This window comes from Cebus imitator, unplaced genomic scaffold (genome assembly GCF_001604975.1).
Source record: "Cebus imitator isolate Cc_AM_T3 unplaced genomic scaffold, Cebus_imitator-1.0 Scaffold241, whole genome shotgun sequence".
Taxonomy (NCBI): domain Eukaryota; kingdom Metazoa; phylum Chordata; class Mammalia; order Primates; family Cebidae; genus Cebus; species Cebus imitator.
The window spans coordinates 1,974,797-1,995,408 of NW_016107556.1; the positions used below are offsets into that span (position 1 = coordinate 1,974,797).

Genomic DNA, 20,612 nt, shown 5'->3' on the forward strand with positions numbered 1-20,612 from the left:
GAGTCTCGCTCTGTTGCCAGGCTGGAGTGCAGTGGTGTAATCTTGGCTCACTGCACCCTCCACCTCCCAGGTTCAAGTGATTCTCCTGCCTCAGCCTCCTCAGTAGCTGGGACTACAGGCACGCACCACCATGTCCAGCTAACTTTTTTGTATTTTTAGTAGAGACGGGGTTTCACCATGTTGGCCAGGATAGTCTAGATCTCTTGACCTCGTGATCTGCCTGCCTCAGACTCCTAAAGTGCTGGGATTATAGGCATGAGCTACCACACCTGACCGATTTCCTTCTTTTCAAAGGCTGAATAATATTTCATTGTGTATATGTACAACATATACTCTTCATTCATCCCTTGATGGACAATTATGTTGTTTCCATATCTTAGCTTCTGTGAATAGTGCTGCCATGAGGATGGAAATGCACGCATCTTTTCTTTTTTTTGTATAAGAAAAGATTGTCTTTATTTTATTTTTAAATATAAAATTCACTGCTGTGAACAGTGTGGCAGTGAGCATGGAAATGCATGCATCTTTTCTTTTTTTATATAATCAAATATGGTCTTTATTTTTAAATATATTTTTTGGTATTAAATTTCCATAAGTTATTGGAGTACAGGTGATATATGGTTACATGATTAAGTTCTTTAGTGGTGATTTATGAGATTTTGGTGCATGCATCACCTAGGCAGTATACACTGCACCATATTTGCAGTCTTTTATCCCTCACTCTCTTCCCACTCTTCCCCCAAGTCTCCAAAATGCATTGTATCATTCTTATGCCTTTGCATTCTTATAGCTTAGCTCCCACATATCAGCGAGAATATACAATGTTTGGTTTTCCATTCCTGAGTTACTTCACTTAGAACAATAGTCTTTAGTCTCATCCAGGTTGCTGCAAATGCTGTTAATTCATTCCTTTGTATGGCTGAGTAGTATTCCATCGTGTGTGTGTGTGTGTGTGTGTGTGTGTGTGTGTGTGTGTGTGCCACAGCTTCTTTATCCAAGACTTCTTTTAAAGATGGTGATTTCATTTCCTTTGCATATATACCCAGAGGTGGTATTGCTGGTTCATATAGTAGTTCTGTTTTTAGCTTTTGAGGAACCTCCAAACTGTTTTCCATTATGGCTGTCCTAATTTACACTGGGAAAACAGTGTACAAGGGTTTCCTTTTCTCCATAACCTCACCAACACTTCACAGAGTTTTTCTTAATACTAAATCCAATTATAACTGCCTGTACTTACTAGCCTAGATATTTATAGAGTCCTACAGCTTTGCTCTTTGTAGCGATATAGAAAATGTCAAATTCTTCTTCCACGCTGCCCCAGCAACCTATTGTGTAACATAAAATTAGGTGACTTAAAATAACTGGAATCTTTTTCATGTCTTTCATGGTTCTGGGGTTGAATGGGGGCAGTTCTTATTTGGAGTCTCTCATGCAATTGCAGTCATAGGTAGCTGGGCCTGTAGTCATCTGACATATCTGCTGGTTGATGATGGCTACTGGCTGGGACCTCAGCTGGGTTCTAAGGGCAACTGACCTGAAGAAAGTGGCAGCCATCAGTTTCTTATGGCCTGGACTCAGAAACCGGCACAGCATCACGTGCACCACATTCACTGACCAAGAATCTCAGAGACCAGATTTAGGAGGTGAGGTCATAAACCCCACCTCTAGATGAGAGGGAGGTCAAATAATTTGGGAGGTTATGTTTTAAAACTGCCATACTTATACAAATCCTTAAATATATTTGAGAAATATCAACCTAGGTTGAAGAACTAATTCACATAATTATCTCTCAGACGATTTATTACATATAATGAGTCCTTATTTATTATACCGGTTACCTCCTTCAGGATGTTTTCCCATACACCAGCTTCCTTCTTAAAATATGATTGCCAGGACAGGACAATAGCATATTAAACTTACTCAAAACTGTGCAAAGCCCCTCTGTTATCCGAGAGACAATCTCACACCTGTTTTTTCAGTTCATCACTAGGCTTATTTTGGGTAGCAGCCATGTCACACAGCACCGTGATATGAATGAATTAAACCACTTAGGTCTGTTCCTAGAAAAAGCAATAAAATATAAGTGTGTGGTTTCCTGTTGGGGGTATATGTGCAGGATTTTATATTTGTCTCTACTAAATTTCATGTTACTGGAAACTTTGGCTCCCTATTCTAGGCTGTTGGGATAATCATGATGATAACAGGTGACATGCATTAAAAGCCTGCCAGGCATCAAGCATTCCCTGTGAGATTCACAGCCCTTGCATGGTGTCCTTTATCTCACAAGATAGGTCCTGTTTTTACACCAATTTAACAGATAAGGAAATCGAATTATGAACTGGTCAAAGATCACACTATTCTTAAGTGTCAGAGCCTTGTTTTAAACCTGGTAGTTTGGGTTCTAAGCCAGGGGTCAGCAAACTATAACCCAAGGACAAAGTCTGGTTGCTTGTTTTGGTAAATAAAGTTTTATTGGAATGCAGCCATGCTGCATTAACATATTATCTAGAGCCGCTTTCCTGTTACAAAGGCATGGTTGAGTAGTTGAGGCTGAGACTGTATGGCCCACTAAGTCTAAAATGTGCCCTGCTGAAAAAGTTTGCTGACCCCTGGTCTAAAATATTACGTCTTGCTGCCTCTTTGGTTATACTGATAGCACTTAGTGCATGCCTGCTTTGCTCAGTCCTCTGCTTGGTCATTTACCTACGATTGTCACTTTTTCACAGGAATCCTGTAGGCATTGCCATTTCTCTTCTGCAGCTGGAGATGGTGAGGCTTAGACGTTAGGAACATTTGCAATGCCACTCAGCCAGAAAGTGACAGAACACGGGTTTGCGCCCAAGTCAGTTTGGCGTGGCAGCATGTGCTCTTTTCCCTACCCTGCGCAGCTCATGGAGAAGCATCTGTTAACCATCTGTTTAAAATTCCCTTCCCACGTGTGCCTTTGGATCAACATCGAGCGCTTCGATGTACTTCTAGAATCAAGCCTCCTTTTCCCCCTTTGATCATAGGGACCACCTTTGGCTCCAGTCTTTTGGCACTTTTCTGTCCTCAATGCTTAGAAACTGCCACTGGGGTGTGGGGTATAGCTGCAACTTCTTTCAGCACCCCAAGACTTGAGAACCTTATTTTGTGCAATTAGATCCTCTCCTACTCTCTTGTTACACGGTTACATCATCAGCTCCTCTCACAAAATTTGTTCTACCCCTTTGCACAAAATTATTCTCCCTGATTGTGGAGCTGGGATGGAGGGCCTCGGTGGTCTTGGTTTTTCTCTATGTCTCATTTATTAGATACTCCATGTTAACCATGTGTAGATATTCTTCCAAATGCTTAACAAATATTAACTCATGGATCCTTTTATCAGCCTCAGAGTAAAACGCGATTATTATCCTCACACGACAGATTAGAAAGAGGGCACAGAAAGGTGAAGCATAGTAGGATCCAACCTGGCCTGGGGTCTGTGCTCCTAACCATCACATGATGCTACCTTCCATCTAAAGGCTTGCCCTACCCCTTGGGCATGACCACCTTCTCCTTCCTCTGAACACAGTTCAAACATGTCCTTTCACTGGCCTCAGCACCACAGTTCCACATGCCCTGTGCAGGGATGGCATTTATACAGCATGTGGGCTGTCACTGCTCCATCCTGCCAGCTGCACCTGGAGGCCACAGGAAACATGAACAATTCACTGTTCATTCTGAGGGTGGAATGTGGCCTCAGACTCTTCCGAGATAGAGCCGTCTAGACAGCTGTCACTACCAATCAATCTGCCACTGTCTAGGCATACTTCTTGTTCTAAGTGAAACAGCCCAAATAGCACGTATTTTTACATTCATACTGGGGTTGCCTTTATTAAATGAAACGTATAGGAGGCCATTGGCTCGAACTGGACTCCTGCACCAGGATCAACAAACCGAACCAAAATGGAGTCACACATGCTAACATTCCATGTTACCAATCCAAAGCTAAGTTGTTTATCTGACCTTCATAGAAAACAGGGGAGAGAGAGAGAGAGAACAGCCAAATCCCCATACTGGTCAGGTTTAACTGTCATAATGAGTTCCCTTTGCTTTAACCTTTGTAACTTAGAAACGACCAATCCACTTTCTGTTCTGTATCTGCTTTTCTCAGTCATTTTCTGTGTCTAAAGCCAAGCTCCTCTGCTCAACTCATCAGAACATTCATTCTATTTTATAGAATAATATGTTGCCAGATTCTAGAATCACAAATAAAAGCCAATTAAAATCTTTAAACTAAATTTATTGTCATTTTGTCTGTAGACACTGCATACCTTCTGCCTATCCCGACCATCCCCTGACTTCTTCCCCAGTACTCTGTGCCTTCCTTCGCTCTGATTCTCCGATTGCTGTGAACTGCTTTAGCACATGATACTCTTCTAAGGTAGAAGACAAATATCAAAGCACAATTTAAAAAAAAAAAAAGAGATTTATTTCTCCCTCCCTCTGTCATTATCAAAAGTCTCAGGGCCAAGCTGACAGGTTCTAGGCAAGGAAGAAATCTAAAGATGAAGCCTTTTAAATTAAGGCAGAATATCCAACCACATGCAGCAAGAAAGTTTCCAATGTGCTGCCACATCGACCCTCTCAGCTCCTGGGTGAACAAATGTGAACTCATCTACATTGGCCACTAAGCTGGTCATCTCTGGCTAGGGTTAGCCTTTCTTTTTACCTAAAGGTATTGTACAAATATTATCATTTTCTACATGTATCCTAATGGGTAAAATGTTAGGATGCCCTGTGATAAATTACTAACATGTTACCCTTCTCTTGGATCTGATTGATTTAAAACAATATATCTGGAGAGGTCACTGGATCCCAGGGGCACACTGTCTATGGGCAGGAATTTAGATGTTGCAGCTATTGAAAATTAATTGTAGTGAAGATGCTTATCTATTTTCACTATTTATTTACAAGGCCCTGTAAATCACCACTTACGTGTGCTTGGCTGTCTCCACATAGACAGGGAAATGGATGAAGAGACCCACTTTTGAGTATTTTCCTGCCTCTGTCATAGTCTCACATGTCTGAAAGAATCCCAGATAAAGGGAAACAGCCTTTCCTTACCTCTGTTGTACTCAGGAAGGCACAAAGTCACCAGATGACTCTCAAGAGTAAATAAGAGCATAGGTAACATTCTCATTCAATCCATTTGTTTTACAGATGAGGAAACTGAGGTCCAGACAGATATACTTGTTAGGCTAGTATCATCTTATTAGAAATAACCTCAATTTTTCCAAGAGATTAGTTCTAAGCTGGCTTTCATGCCACAAACAAGGCTTGCATTCATAAATTGCCATCTGTGTGTGTGCCTGTTTGTGTGTGTGTATGTGTGTTAACTCAATATTGCAGAAGTTTTAATTTAGGTGTTTTCCAGAATGCTGAGCTCTTAAAAAATAATTAAAACAGAGAAGAACTGCCTTTAAAGTAGATGTAATGTTTGCTCTCCACTTTTTATCTTCAAAATGTTTCATAAACCTTAAATACTTAATCCTTTCAAGATAGTAAAAAGGTTGAAAGAAATTTTATCTCCTCTTTACAGGTGGAGAAATAGAGAAATGACCTTCTCAAAGAATACTCAGGAGCTGTTATAAAGGCTAAGGCTGGAATTCAGACCTTTTTGTCTATGGTCTCAGACTACTGCATTCCTGGGAAGACAAGTGCTTCCTGCCATTTCTGGAAAGAAAAGTATACACAAACAGTAAATTAAAGGGTAGGTCTCAAAGGAAGAGCAACTCTTGAAGATAAACTTTCTGAAAGGTGAAATCACTGAACTAAAATTAACCTGCACTATCACCCATATTTTCCATGGAGAAAAAGCAACAGAGGCAGTATTAAACCATCAGCCCTCAATGTCATCACATGTGGTTTTTCTTATTTGACCTATAATTTGGTATTAAGAAAGAAACCAGAGATGGGTAAGTGTTCCAGTCACTCCCTACTCCAGTTTCCTCATTCTGTGCTGCTTTAATACATGTCTCTGCTATTTCCAATCTCAGTAAATCAGTTAGTTCAGGGAAATGTACTTACTATGTTGAATAAACTTGTGGAGTGGTTTATAAGGGAAGGTCTTCATCAGAAATAAGGAAAAGAAAGAATGAGGGTTGAAAGGAAAGAAAGAAAGAAAGGAGAAGAATGGAGAAAGGAAGATAATTAAGGGGAAAGAAAAAGAGAAAAACAGGATTAAAGAGTGATATGGTTTGGCTTCAAAATGTAAATACCTAATCCTTTCAAGGTAGTAAAAAGGTCGAAAGAAACTGTATCTCCTATTTATAGGTGGAGAAACAGAGAAATGACCTTCTCAAAGAATACTCAGGAGCTGTTATAAAGGCTGAGGTTTGAATGTTTACTCTACCCAAATCTCACCTTGAATTGTAATAATCCCTACATGTCAAGGGTGGTGCCAGGTGGTGGTAAATGAATCGTGGCTGCGGTTTTCCTCATACTGTTCTCCTGGTAGTAAATAAGTCTTAGGGTATCTGATGGGTTTATAAATGGAAGTTCCCCTGCACAAGCCTCTAGCCTGCTGCCATGGAAGACATGGATTTGCTCCCCATTCACCTTCCACCATGATTGAGAGTCTACCCCAGCCATGTGGAACTGTTGAGTCAATTAAACTTCTTTCCTTTATAAATTACTCAGCCTTTGGTATGTCTTCATTAGCGGCATGAGCACAGACTAATACAATAAATTGGTGCCAGGTAGTGAGGTGCTGCTGTAAAGATACCCGAAAATGTGGAAGTGACTTTGGAATTGGGTAACAGCCACAAGTTGGAACAGTTTGGAGGGCTCAGAAGAAGACAGGAAAATGTACGAAAGTTTGGAACTTCCTAGAGACTTGTTGAATGGCTTTGACCAAAATGCTGATCGTGATATGGAAAACAAAGTCCAGGGTGAGGTGGTCTCAGATGGAGATGAGAAACTTGTTGGGAACTGGAATAAAGGTAACTTCTGCTATGCAAAGAGACTGATGGCCTTTTGCCCCTGTTCTAGATGTCTGTGGAACTTAGAACTTGAGAAAGATGATTTAGGTTATCTAGAAGAAAAAATTTCTAAGCAGTATAATATTCCAGAGGAAGCAGAGCATAAATATTTGGAAAATTTGTGGCCTAACAATGCAATTAAAAAAAAAAAAATCCTAATTTTTGGGGAGAAATTCAAGCAGGTTGCAGAAATTTGCATAAGTAATGAACAGCCAAATGTTAATCACCAAGACAATGGGAAAATGCCTCCAGGGCATGTCAGAGACCTTCAAGGCAGCCCCTCCCATCACAGGTCTCCTGTGGGCCTAGGAGGAAAAAATGGCACTGTGGGCTGGGCCCCGGGCCCTCCTGCTCTATGCAGCCTCAGGACATGGTGCCCTGCATTCCTGTTGCTTCAGCTCCAGCCATGGCCAAAAGGGGTCAACACACAGCTCAGCCCATTGCTTCAGAGGGTGCAAGCCCCAAGCCTTGGCAGCTTATATGTGATGTTGGGCTTGTGGGTACACAGAAATCAAGAATTAAAGTTTGGAAATCTTCATCTAGATTTCAGAGGATGTATGGAAATATCTGGATGTCCAGGCAGAAGCTTGCAGCAGGGACAGGACTCTCATGGAGAGCCTTTGATTTTGATAGGGCAGTTCAGAAGGAAAATGTGTGGTTGGAGCCCCCACACAGAGTACCCACTGGGGCACTGCCTAGTAGAGCTATGAGAAGAGGGCCACCATCCTCCAGACCCCAGAATGGTAGATCCATCAACAGCTTGCACTGTACACTTGGACAAGCTGCAGACACAACGCTAGCCCATGAAAGCAGCCAGGAGAGGGGATATACCCTGCAAAGTCACAGGAGTGGTGCACCCAAGGCCATGGGAGGCCACCTCTTGTATCAGCATGACCTGTATATGAGACATGAAGTCAAAGGAGTTCATTTTGGAACTTTAAGTTTTAATGACAATCCTACTGGATTTTGGACTTGCATGGGGCCTGTAGCCCCCTTTTTTTGGACAATTTCTCCCATTTGAAATGGGTATATTTACCCAATACTTGTATCCCCATTGTATCTGGGAAGTAACTAACTTGCTTTTGATTTTACAGGCTCACAGGTGAAGGGCCTTGCCTTGTCTTAGATGAGACTGTGTGCTTTTGAGTTAATGCTGAAATGAATTAAGACTTCAGGGGACTGTTAGGAATTTATGACTGGTTTTGAAATATGAGGACATGAGATTTGGGAGAGGCCAGGGGTGGAATGATATGATTTGGCTGTATCTCCACCCAAATCTCATCTTGAATTGTAAAAATCCCCATGTGTCAAGGGCAGGACCAGGTGGAGATAACGGAATCATGGGGTGGTTCCCCCATACTGTTCTTCCTGGTAGTGAATAAGTTTCATGGAATCTGATGGTTTTATAAATGAGAGTTCCCCTGCACAAGCCTCTTGCCTGCCACCATGTAAGACATGGCTTTGTTCCTCATTTGCCTTCAACCATGATTGTGAGACCTTCCCAGCCACTTGGAACTGTGAATTAATTAAAGCTCTTTTCTTTATAAATTACCAAGCCTTAGTTATGTCTTTATTAGCAGCATGAAAACAGGCTAATACAAAGAGTTTTCTTTGAACTGTTTTTAAGAACTTACATTTTGCCTAAAAAAGTTGTGCTTTTAGGAAAGACTACTTGAAAATGCTCAAACTGAAGATGCTCTGATTCATGGAACCAACGAAACCGAGGCCTTGGGGCTAGTGAATCGCGCTACACATTTTGGTGAACTTTCTCTTTGTCCAAAGATGTTGCATTATTGGGGAGAAAATCAGCTGATAGTCCATTTTTTCCAAGTACCCGTGGTCTGCCTTCTGCAGGACACTGATTCCTACAAGTGTGTGACCCACTCTAGGGCCCACCATAGGGCTATTGCATAGTTGGTTCTCAATAAATATTTGTTGGTTGAATGCATGCAGGCATGACTTTTGCATTTCAGGACAATGAAGATGTCTTTTCTTCCCTGTGTTCAGACCCAACAACTGCTAAATGGCAGCTTTTTTAGAAAGATCTTTGACCAATTCACTTTGGCAGCAGCTGCTGATATTACAGCTTTGTCCAAATCTTTTCTTTGCACTTCAGGAAATATAGTATTTCCTAGCCTGACATCTCTTAAAGACTTTTTTTTTTTTTTTCCCTGCAGAGAGGTATGCATCAGCTACTAATCTCATCACATTTCCATTTCCTTCCAGGCTCATCTGCTCATCATTTTCTATTCATAAAACTTGCTTGATTCTAATCTTCCCTATCAGCAGGAACTAAACACCTCCTCAAAGTTTCTTTAGCACAATGGTGATTACCACCCATGTGCTCACTCCCCCTTTCAAACAGATGGGTCCAATCCATGTGTTCACATGTGGGCCATTAAGAAACTTCTGCCATGAACGAAGATGTGACATCATATTAGCCTCAGGTCTAAATCCCTCTGTACTATTTCACAACTCCCCTGACATCGAGGCCTTAGTCGATATCCTGTTCCACATTTCCTTCGCCATGAAACAGAATTCACCAGATATAAATTACAACAGAAAGTATACATTGGTAGCTTCCCTTCTGTTTCATAGTGCTAAACTTCATGCTTTAAGTTACTTTTGTCTTGGCAGATTCTCATGCTTTAGCTCCACTGATGATGCTGTTTGGATTGAAGCACTAATTCTTCCAGGCACCAGATTTTTGGCTTTTCTTTCCACAGTAAAGGTTTAATGCAAAAATAAGGACACGGCTCTAATTACTAGCTGAGCAAACACTGCTTTCTCCTCTCAGCAATTCAACACGGGTTTCTAGGTGATTTAGCAGGTAATTTAACACCTTGCTTACCTAAACATATGAATTTAAAATTCATCAACTTAAAGAAATTAGGCTCATGTATATGTATAATTTAGACTAAGGTAGAGATCATGAACTGGTGGCCCAGAGATATGCTTTCTTTTATTTTGGCCCATATAGTGTATTGTAAAAATTTCTGCCAACATTTAAAATGAGAGAGATTCCACATAAAAATTCAAATTCCTAGCTTCTCCTAAATAATAATAATAAAAAAAATACTGGCACACCAGTCTCTATTGTTTCCCTAACACTACAACATCAGTTATCATGCACCATCACTGTTGTGCAGAAGCTTTTCTTAGAAAAGTACTTCTCACTGCTCATGTTCCTATAAATAATGGTTGTAAAATATAAATGGAGAACACTGCACGTTCAGACAAATGAAGAGAGTATATTTCTCATTGTAAACAAAAACATTTAATATATAAATGGCCTGCTACAGAATCACTCATTTATGATGCCTGATTCTGTGGCATCTGAGTTTGCAACCCTTGGTTTGAGGCCTTGATAACAATCGTTCTGCAATGACAGTATGTATACTTTAATGTGTGGTAAAGATAAAACTGTAACTCTTAGAAGAGACCATTCAGATCAGCAAAGTTGTACATTCATCATTTTTTCTCTAGGTATTATGATTTCAGATACTATAATTTTATAAGAATTAAAAGCAATTAGATTAAAAAAAATAAGACATCTTTAGCCACACCATAGTTTAGAACAAAAATGTGAGTCATCTTGGACAATTCTCTTGCTCCTCCCAACATCTCATCAGTCATTGACTAGAGATATAGCTGGCTGGGAATTAGATACTGGCAGTCTCTCAGTCACTTTCTATTGCATATAACATAGTACCTGAAATTGGGAATTTATAAAGAAAGGAAACTCATTTCTTACAGATATGGGGGCTGAGAAGTCCAAGGTTGAAGGATGCATCTGGTGGGAGCCTTCTTCCTGGTGGGGACTCTGAGAGTCCTCAGGCGGTGCAGGGTATCACACAGCAAGGGGGCCGAGTGTACTAACTTGCTAGCTCAGGTCTCTCTTCCACTTGTAAAACTCCCAATTCCCCTGTTATGATAATCCATTAATCTATGAACCCAATAAATCCATTCATAGCAGAGCCCTCACGATCCAATCATCTCTTCAAGGCCCCGTCACCCAATACTGCCACATGGGGATTAAAGTTCCAACATGAGTTTTGAAGGAGGCAAATTTTCAAGCCATGACAAGCTGCCCTTCCCAGGACAAATGTGGCTCTGTGCCTGGATGCACAGCTTGGGAACAATGAACGAGGGCTGAATTCAGTGCCCTGGTGCTCTCTTGGCTAGGTGTCCCTGCATAGGGCACAACCTCTACAGCTATAACAATGCCCCTAAAGTTCTGTCTCTTAAATATCAGTTATATTCCTTGACCCCTTCTCTACCCTTGGTGCCAAGCTCTCATTATCTCATGCCTAAACCATTGCATCTGTTTATAATATTGACACCATCTATCCACTGGGCTATTCTTAGCCTCCAGTTTCTATCTCCCCTACACCTAGATTTTTAATCACACAATCAGATCACTAAATTCAACATAAATTTACCGTGCCTGCAATGTGCAATGTTATAGACACTGGGTGTCTTAATCTGATTTGTGTTGCTATAACAGAATATCTGAGACTAAGAAATTGATACACAATAGAAGATTTTTTGGCTCACACTTCTGGAGCCTTGGAAGTCCAACATGAAGGTGCCATCATGTGGCCAGGGCCTTCTTGCTGTATCTTTCCATGGTGGAAGGTAGAAAGAAAAGAGCAAGAGAGGAAGAAGGCATAGCATATCCTTTTTATCCAGAACCCACTCTTCAGATAAGAGCCTCAGTCCATTCATGAAACAGCCCTCTAACCTAATCACCTCTTAAAGGTTCTGCCTCCAGACATAGTTGCATTGGGGATTGTTTCCAACACATGAACTCTGGGGAACACATCCAAACCACAGCACTGGGTAAACAGTGGTAAGCGATATGGGCTCCTTTCCCTCAGGGCGCTCACAGTCTATTTGTTCTTCCAACATGGAACATGTACTCCCAAGGCCCTTGCTGCTTTGATTGGGGTTCCCACTGCATGGAATTCCTCTTACTCCCTATTCTTGTAGTCCTTACAAATCCTCTGAGGCCCATTCAACTGTCTGTCCCTTTATGATGCATTCTCAGAGACCACATTCAGACAGAATTACTCCTTTGTATGTTTCACTTAAGTTTGTTTAGATGCTAACATGTCTCCAGTTCCATATTTAATTGTTACATATCTGTTCTCTTTAACACCCCTGCATTCAGTTAGCGTGTAAGCTCTCTAGGGGATAAGACAGTGTCATATCATCCATTGTACTGGCAGCATCCAGCAAATGTCCTGACACGTAACAGATGCTGAACTAACATCAGTTCCTTCTGGTTTTCATGAGAGGCATCAGGAACTAGGCCCTGCATTGGTGAAGAAATTATCCTGTTTTGTTTTCCTACTTCTAATAGCATGTTGTTTTAATTTCGAGTTGGATCTTTGATTGTTAATAAATTAGGTAGATATCCTGTTGGTTGGAAACAAACATTATTCATTATCCTATTAACAGAGCTATTAAAAACCCTGTGTACTCTTGTATTCATCACACAACAGGTAGTGTTTGTTCTTTACACATAATAAAATTCAAGTCCCTGGAGAAATGTGTCTCAGGATACAGCTACTAACACAGAAAGATGGTTCATCTGGGATAAAGTATTTTAATTACTTCCAGAAGATGAAAGGGAGTATATGTAAATTTTAAATAAAGATAAACTCAGTAGACTTAAATAGATTGAGACAGATAAATTCAAGGTGAACATTATTATTAACTAATATTTAGGAAGTATTTTTCATGTGTGTGTATTCAGCACATTTATTATATGTATATTTACATTTACCAGTTCTTGCTTTCCAGGAAATGTGAAACACGCATGTTTAGTCCCAGGTCTAAATGATGTTCCTCTTCTGTGTTCCTTCATAATTTATGCTCATTTCCACCAAATCAACTATGCGCCCATATTAAACTGTCTTGTCTATCTCTCCTAAAAGTATGTATGTGGCCAGGTGTGGTAGTTCATGCCTATAATCCCAGAATTTTGTGAGGTGGTAGTGGGAGGATTGTCTGAACCCAGGAGTTCAAGATAAGCTTGGGGAACATGGTGAAATTCTGTCTGTATGAAAATTAAAAAATTAACCGGACATAGTGGTGTGCACCTTTGGTCCCAGTTACTAGTGAGGCTAAGGTGGAACAGTTAATTGAGCATAGGCGGTCCAGGCCGCAGTGAGCCATGATATGTGCCACTGCACTCCAGCTTGAGCGTCAGAGTGAGACTTTGTCTGAAAAAAAAAAGTGTATCTCTGAGTTCTCGGAGGGCAGATACTATGTCTGTCTTTTATCTATTCCTGGTGCCTAGGGCAGGATAAGTAAGGGAAATGTATGGAAAGGGTAAATTGCCAAAGACAGGAAAACTCAGACATGAAAAATATTAGCAGAGAAATAAGTGAATGTATCCAGAAAATAAAATCAATCACAAATGCAAAATATAAAAGTGACCAATCAAATGAAAAGTCTGGAAATGTTACTACTGTAGTAAAGAATGTTTAAAGAAAATCATGAGTGTTCTAATATCTCTTTTGTTATAAATTCTTGAAATTTAAAAATGCTTTTTAAGCACTTACATGATTTTAAAAATCCACTTTCCCCGAGATAAGGGGAAAAAGCAATTATCTTTTGACCATGAAATCACATGGATTCAGAAATCCAATAACTTAAGAGAATGAATACTCTCCTAAAAGAATACTTTTTTTAAACCTAAAACTTCCACCCCGCTCCCAGTGGACATTCATCTGCTTAAGTTCCATTTAAGGGCTCCAATGATTCTTCACTTTTGCTTTTCAACAGGGGAGGGAGACAGCTAAGGAAGAACATTCTCATCATTCCACCCCAGTTCCACCCCAGGCAGCCCCTATCATGAGGCCTAAGTAATGTGAAAACAGTGGCTGGTGAACTTTCTGCAGATGTCAAAAGCCAACTAGATTATATGTGTTAAATCATGAAAGATAAAGGAGAGTCACACTGCCTCAGGAGTCAATTAAAAATGTATAACTCAGTTGTGTATCTGTAAATTCTGGAAATAGTCTTTTTGCCCAGCCAAAAACATTGAAAAGGCATTGGAAAAGAAAGAGTTCCAATAAGTACTCAGTTATTTGGCTGAATGACAACAGTATACAAGTAGTTATTACAGATGATGATTTACAATCTTGGACATTACTCTCAGAGTGTTATTATGATGATCAAAGTTAACTCCCTACTAGAAGCTAATTAATTCAAGCCAGAGTCATCTTGTGCTTAATACATATATCCTCACCATTCATTTTGTGAAGCAGGGCATGACATTGCCAAAATAGTTGTACTTTCTCCCAAAAATGTTCTCAGATGATGAGGCCCACAAGTACCTATGGGTGAAAGGTCCTGAGGTTTCTGGTGGACAGCATTGGAGAAAAGTGAGGAATGAATAATGTATGTTTCTTTGTAAGAACTTAATTTAGCGGTGAGCCAAAGCTGTATCTATTTTATGGCAAAAGCATTTTGGGAGAAATACTCCCAAATGATGTTTTAGAGTGTGTGAAAGGCAGCAGAGATTGCCAAGCATGTGGAGAGTTTAACACCACAGTGCACACTCATGGAAGGTTATTTGCTCCAACTGTCCTGAAAAATCTCATTCTACACTTAAACATGTAACTTTGTGAATAAGCATCTTTCTTCTCCTTCTGGCTTTGTCAAAAGAGTATGTCAGCATTTTTAATATCCAGTCAAAGTAGGAAGAAATAATTCACCAAAATATATAGAGAATGTTCTGGGAGTCTTGCAGTATAACAGTAAGAGGAACCAGTTTATGAAACTTCCATATCGATTAGAATTTTGCTACATTGAAAAATCCATCAGAAAGCTTATGATAAAAATGATTCTTGGATAGGCTTTAAGGCAATAGGGATATCTGTTAATCATAAAGAGTTATCTGTTTGCATGCTTCAATTGATAGGACCATTACTATAACATGTAGGCTCACAGTCTTCTCTGGAAATCTCTAGAAATTATAAAAAAACAAAAAGATTACATAAGGTAAAAGGTCATTGCATCACCAGCAACTAAAGGCTTCTTGGTAAAGATGTATGGGTACTGTCCAAGTTCTGATCCCTTTGGTTTTGAAATCTGATGATCAGAGTCCTAAGACATATCACTGCAATCCAGGAAGGCTTAATGTGAAACCCATATGTCCTCTTACGTAGCTTCTCCTTAGACAGACTTAGGATCCCCAGGTTGGCCCAAGTCTCAGTGCTCTATATTGGTGCCTTTGAGTTTGTGGGTCTGCTGCCAGGGTAATTTATTATTGAAAACTAAGAGTGACAGGGACTCATCACGTTCTGAGTCTTCAGTAGCAACAATAATATTGAGGCCCCCTCATTCATACTACTTCCAAGCACTTTAATATCTGTGATCACATTTGATTCTCCCAACAACTTGACTAGGAAAATTGGTCAAGCAACATTAACCCCACCTGTTAACGGATAAAAAATCCAGCAAGAACAAAAGCTTTGCCCAAAGTCACTCGCCTTGTAGGTGACAGCACACCATACAATACTTAGCACGTTGTGAAATACAGGTGGATACAACAACATTCCAGGGACTTAAATGGCATCAGTTCAAATTTACATACTATTCCAGCAAAAATTAACTAAACATATTTGTTGAATAAGTGGGGAAGTAGCTCGTCTTCATCAAAGAATTGTATTGTTTATATCAGAATACTTTGAATTCATGATTCCTGATCTGTACTATGTACTATGTATTCAGTAATTACTCCTTGAGGACCCACAATGCAAAAGCACTGTGGGAGAGAGATGACGATGAACAGAAACATGGTCCTTGCTCCATAGGAGCTTCCCATCTGGAGATGACAGCCATGACTACAAATCACAAAGCTCTGTATGTAGGCTGTGTGCAGAAGCAGTCAGGCTAAAATTTCCCAGTGGGATCATCAATGCTCTGGTACCATTTTAAATGTTACTCTAGTATCTTGGGGAACCTTGTGCTTTAAATAAATGCCCTTTGCTTTTGGGGAATTAAATGTCCCCACAGTAAAAATCTATATTATTGAGTTCTCTTCTCATAAGGTGATTATGGAATTCTTCCTCATAAAATGGGGTGTTTTAAATCTATCTGGAGTGATGAGGTATCTGTATTATTTCAGAGGGTTTCCTAGAGAAATTCTCAATGTCCTGCTTAACCTTAAGACCTGTACTTCTTATGAAATGCTGTAGAAGAAAAGATTACAAGTTTTACACATCCTTTTGAAATGTAAGAAGTAAAGGTTAATAGGAGAGTAAGTTTATTTGCCCCAATTCTCCCTACCACCCTGATGCACTGTCTCAATGTGAACAATAAAAAATCAGCAGCTCTATTTGCTTCTGGTAGGTTTTTTGAAACAAGCAGGGAGCCCGATTCTGTGAGACCTGATTCCGAAGACAGCAGGGAGGATGTATGAGCCTTCTTGCTAACACTGTCACACAACGGAACAATTCTTGACACTGTATGGCTCCTGGGCTCCTGTTACATGAGTAATACATTTTCTGAACTAAAACAATGTTCATTCTTCCCAAATTACAGTAATTAATTCCACTGAATTAAAAAAAATAACTCAAACACATGGAAAATTCTGACTGCTTATTTTTAGTAATTCTATGTAAAAATTAAACAAGCTTGATTCTTATCTAATGGCTATGTCATCAATTTTTGTAATCCACATGACTTTATTGTGTGTTTCTTTATGAATAAACACACACACACACACACACACACACTCTCTCATACACACACGCATACACACACACATACATATGCAGTGATGTATATACAGACACGCACCTTTTAACTGTGGTTTAGGAAGACCCTCTGGGCGAGATTTTTAACCTGTCTTTGAATTGCTGCAGATAGGGATTAGGATCCAATTACTTGCATCTGACAATATCACATTATAATAGAACAAAATTCTCTTTGCTATTCCTTAGACCCTAAGTACCATGGCTATCCACAGAGCCCCTGATCATAAGGAAAGGGCCCCAGATGAATGGAAATCAGAGACAAAAATCAAGAGTTGGTATATCCTCCGTTACACAGTGCAATCAGAAGACCAAGCAGATTACTTGAAATTCCAATTTCCTCCCCCTCTGCTGAGAGTATACTTCATCTTCTGCTTTTCCAAACATTTTGAATTGTGACCGAGGATTTTGTACGATATTACTATTTCAGTCTTCTGAAATTCGCAATTAAATACACTCTAAATAGATGTCACCTTGCCACCTTTTTGGAAAGGTATAAGAGAAAAAAAATTAGCTATCACAGGAAAATAATTCGTAGTTAAGGCTATTTCTTCTCTCTTAACCACATTCTGTTGTCTCTTCATGGCAACAAATGTCTATAATCAGAGTCTGGTTCCAGCTTTCTAAAGACATCAGTGAGATGGGCAAGGATGGGAAGATCGTATCTCTTTTTACACATATAAAAGGAAAAAAATAAAAGACCACCCTAGAAGTGACTAAAATTACATCTGAGAGATCTTTTAAATAAATGAATCAAATTCTCACTTTATTGCCCAGATATGAGGAATCCTTCATTTTCAAAAGAGTATAGGTGTTGTATTTATGGCTTTCTTCCTAAAGATGAAATTTCTACAGTATCAGTAGCTAATGAGGCCTGATAACCTTCTGGAGAAACTGAAAGGACAATGCTAATGGCCGGGGGTTCACAGAGAAGGTATAGATCCATTACAACTAATTTATTTTCCAGCAGTTTTGTATGTGTCTGATCAGACACCTCAAGGGTCAACTGCCATGACTTATTTTTCATTACTTAACAATTCTGTCCCCAAATGCCATTCTTCTCAATTTCACTCTTTTGCAGTGTAATTGGGTCTTACTAGATCAATGGGAATCATTTTCATGGTTATCTGAACATGGTTTGTGGTCTGGGGTGAAGAATTATGGCTTGTTCTGCAAAGGTGCACATTTGGGCTTGGTGAGCATCTTGCAAGGCTGGGGTCAGGAATGTCATGATCCTCATCATTTCCCAAAGCTGGAGGAATATGGCCTACCTCAACTTGAACCCTCTGCTGGTGACTCTCACGTGCCAGCTCCAGATATAAAATGTCTGTGTCAGCACCACAGTTTGGTTGCCAAGAATGAGACTTCTCTATGATCTGAAAGAATAACTTAGCTCCCAAGGGGGAACTGTGCAGAAACTCAAGAAGGATCAGGCAATGCCTTCAAGGAGCCGTCTCCACAACAGTAGAGAGTAAGAGAAAAACATTGCTTCTGGATCAGACAGGTTTGCCATGAGAAGTCTGGTTTTCCATTGCTTCTGGGCTGTACAACCTTGGGTAAATTTAGATTATGTCTCAATGTCCATATTTGTTACATGGGAATAGCAATATCTACTTCACAGAGATTTTACTAGAATTAAATGAAATAACATATCAATTATTCAACAAACATTTATAGAGAACCCACTACTGTCCAGATACTAGGTTAAGCACTAGAGGTTAGGCACTGAGGATACAAAAATAAATTACTCCACCCCATCTTCCAGGGGCTCTGAATGTAGTATGTTAACAGTCCAACACAGTGCTTTGTGTATAGCCAATGTAGGTTTTAAATGTAGGTTTATGGTTTTACTAAATCATTGTAAATTAATTTTTCTTTAAAACTGTTAACACATTCATAGAAATAGAGCACTAACTGCTATCATTAATTTCTATCTATCTATCTATCTATCTATCTATCCATCCATCCATCCATCCATCTATCTACCTATCTATGCTCATCCAGCCATTCTTCTAGTCATTCATTTGTGAATAGTTTGTGCCCATCAGCTTAACACATCTACAGCTGGTATGAACAAAAAATTTAGTATTCAGTAGACTTCTGAAATGGCTGAAGATTTGAAAGCAAAAGCTGTGTAAGTAATGATTTTATGATGCTAGTCTCATGGGACGGTCTTAATGCAAATGACTTTGTCCGAAGACAGTGAGAACCTCTTCCAGGAGAGACCTATATGTGAACTGCCATGATTATTCTCTGAAAACTCCAATTCAGCATTGCAATCATGAAAATGGCTATGATTAGCCCCCTAGTGACCTGAGAGTGTTAATGCCACTTCCCAAAGTGTCAAGCAAACAATCAAGAAGAGCATGGTGCTGGAAAAATCAGGCTTGTCATTCAGCACAAGAAGGTTTCAGATATGCATGCCCTAAATCAGACATGACATGCTCAAACTCCACTGGGAGTTCCTGCAGGGAGGTGTTGTAGAATCCTCCTGGCCTGTTTATTATCACATTTAATTAGCCACCAAGTTCTGTTAATTCTACCACCTAGATGTATCTAAAATCTACCTTCTATTCTCCATCCCCTACCTTAGTTCAGATCCCCATTCATTCTTACCTAGACCTGAGCTATAGCCTCCTGACTGGTCTCCTTTCATTTGACCTTGCTCTTTTTGCACGCTCAGGGGTCATTTTGTAAAGAAAATATGATTATTTGCTTGCCAACATTTTCAGCATGATCTCTTAGCAAACATGCATGCTGTGCCTACTCTTCCTGTCTTTGTGGTTTTGTTACACACACCTTGTTCCCTCTCTCTGGAATATATACATTGTTCCTTTTTCTTCCTGATGACCTGGCAAATGTCTACTTTTGTTCTTCTTCATTTTTCAGTACTTATAATGTTCCAAGAAATAAGAACATTGCTTTTTAAAAAAATTAATTGACTTTATTTTCTAGTGCCTTATTATTATGATAACCAACTGAAATTATCTCATTTAACTTCCAGAGTAAATGTTACTTAGACTTTAGGGTTCAGTTAAAATGCCATTATATTGCAATTTTTAAAAATCCTACTGCCCTGGACAAGGTCAGCCTCTGCTTCTTCTAGTGCTTAACAGCCTTTGGCATAGACTTTTATGTAATCCCTTCTCTACATTCCTTGTGCTTGTTTGCTGGACTTGCAACAAAAAGAACTTGCTGTATCCTTAGTACCTAAGCCAGTGCTGGATACATATTAGGTACTCAAACATGTGGTATCCCACTGACACAGGGGACACAAATGGAACCACAGCTTGCTTCTCTCTCCCTTCCAGAGATAATCCTTTTTCCAGAAGAAGCAGGTAGACTTCCATAGGCAGGGTCTGGTTATTAAGAACTCTTACCATAATTAATCCAGTAATGTACTCCCCTGTATTAAAACATCAGATACTCTGACAGTGCTTTGGAGACATGAACACTTCATGTAACTTCCAAAGGTACCAATTTATCACAAAAGAATTATTGGGGATCCAGAGCTTTCTGGCATATTAGGTAATAGCACATATTAAACAGATGCTTTGCAGCAAAGGAAAGTATACTTAAAAACACTGCTCTGTTCATCAATTTTCTAACTAAATCTCCTAATTAACATTGGAAAACATTTCAAAAATAGATATAAAGAATATCAAGAAGCATGTATATATCCCTACATAGTCATCTCTATTGTGAGGATTCCCAAATCTGTACCTATAGCTTCAGTTTCCTGCACAAGCTTTCACCCCATATATCCAATGTCTTAATGGGAAGTTTCACTTTTTTGGCTCCCTTGCAGCTAAAACATAACGTGCCAAACTCAACT

General features: G+C 39.6%; 1 protein-coding gene across 2 annotated transcripts in view; it reads right to left on the bottom strand.

Annotated features, from left to right (window-relative positions):
• FAT3 (FAT atypical cadherin 3) overlaps positions 1-20,612 on the bottom strand; it is a 670,902-nt gene that overhangs the window by 153,110 nt on the left and 497,180 nt on the right. The gene's annotated exons all lie outside the window — the stretch shown is intronic.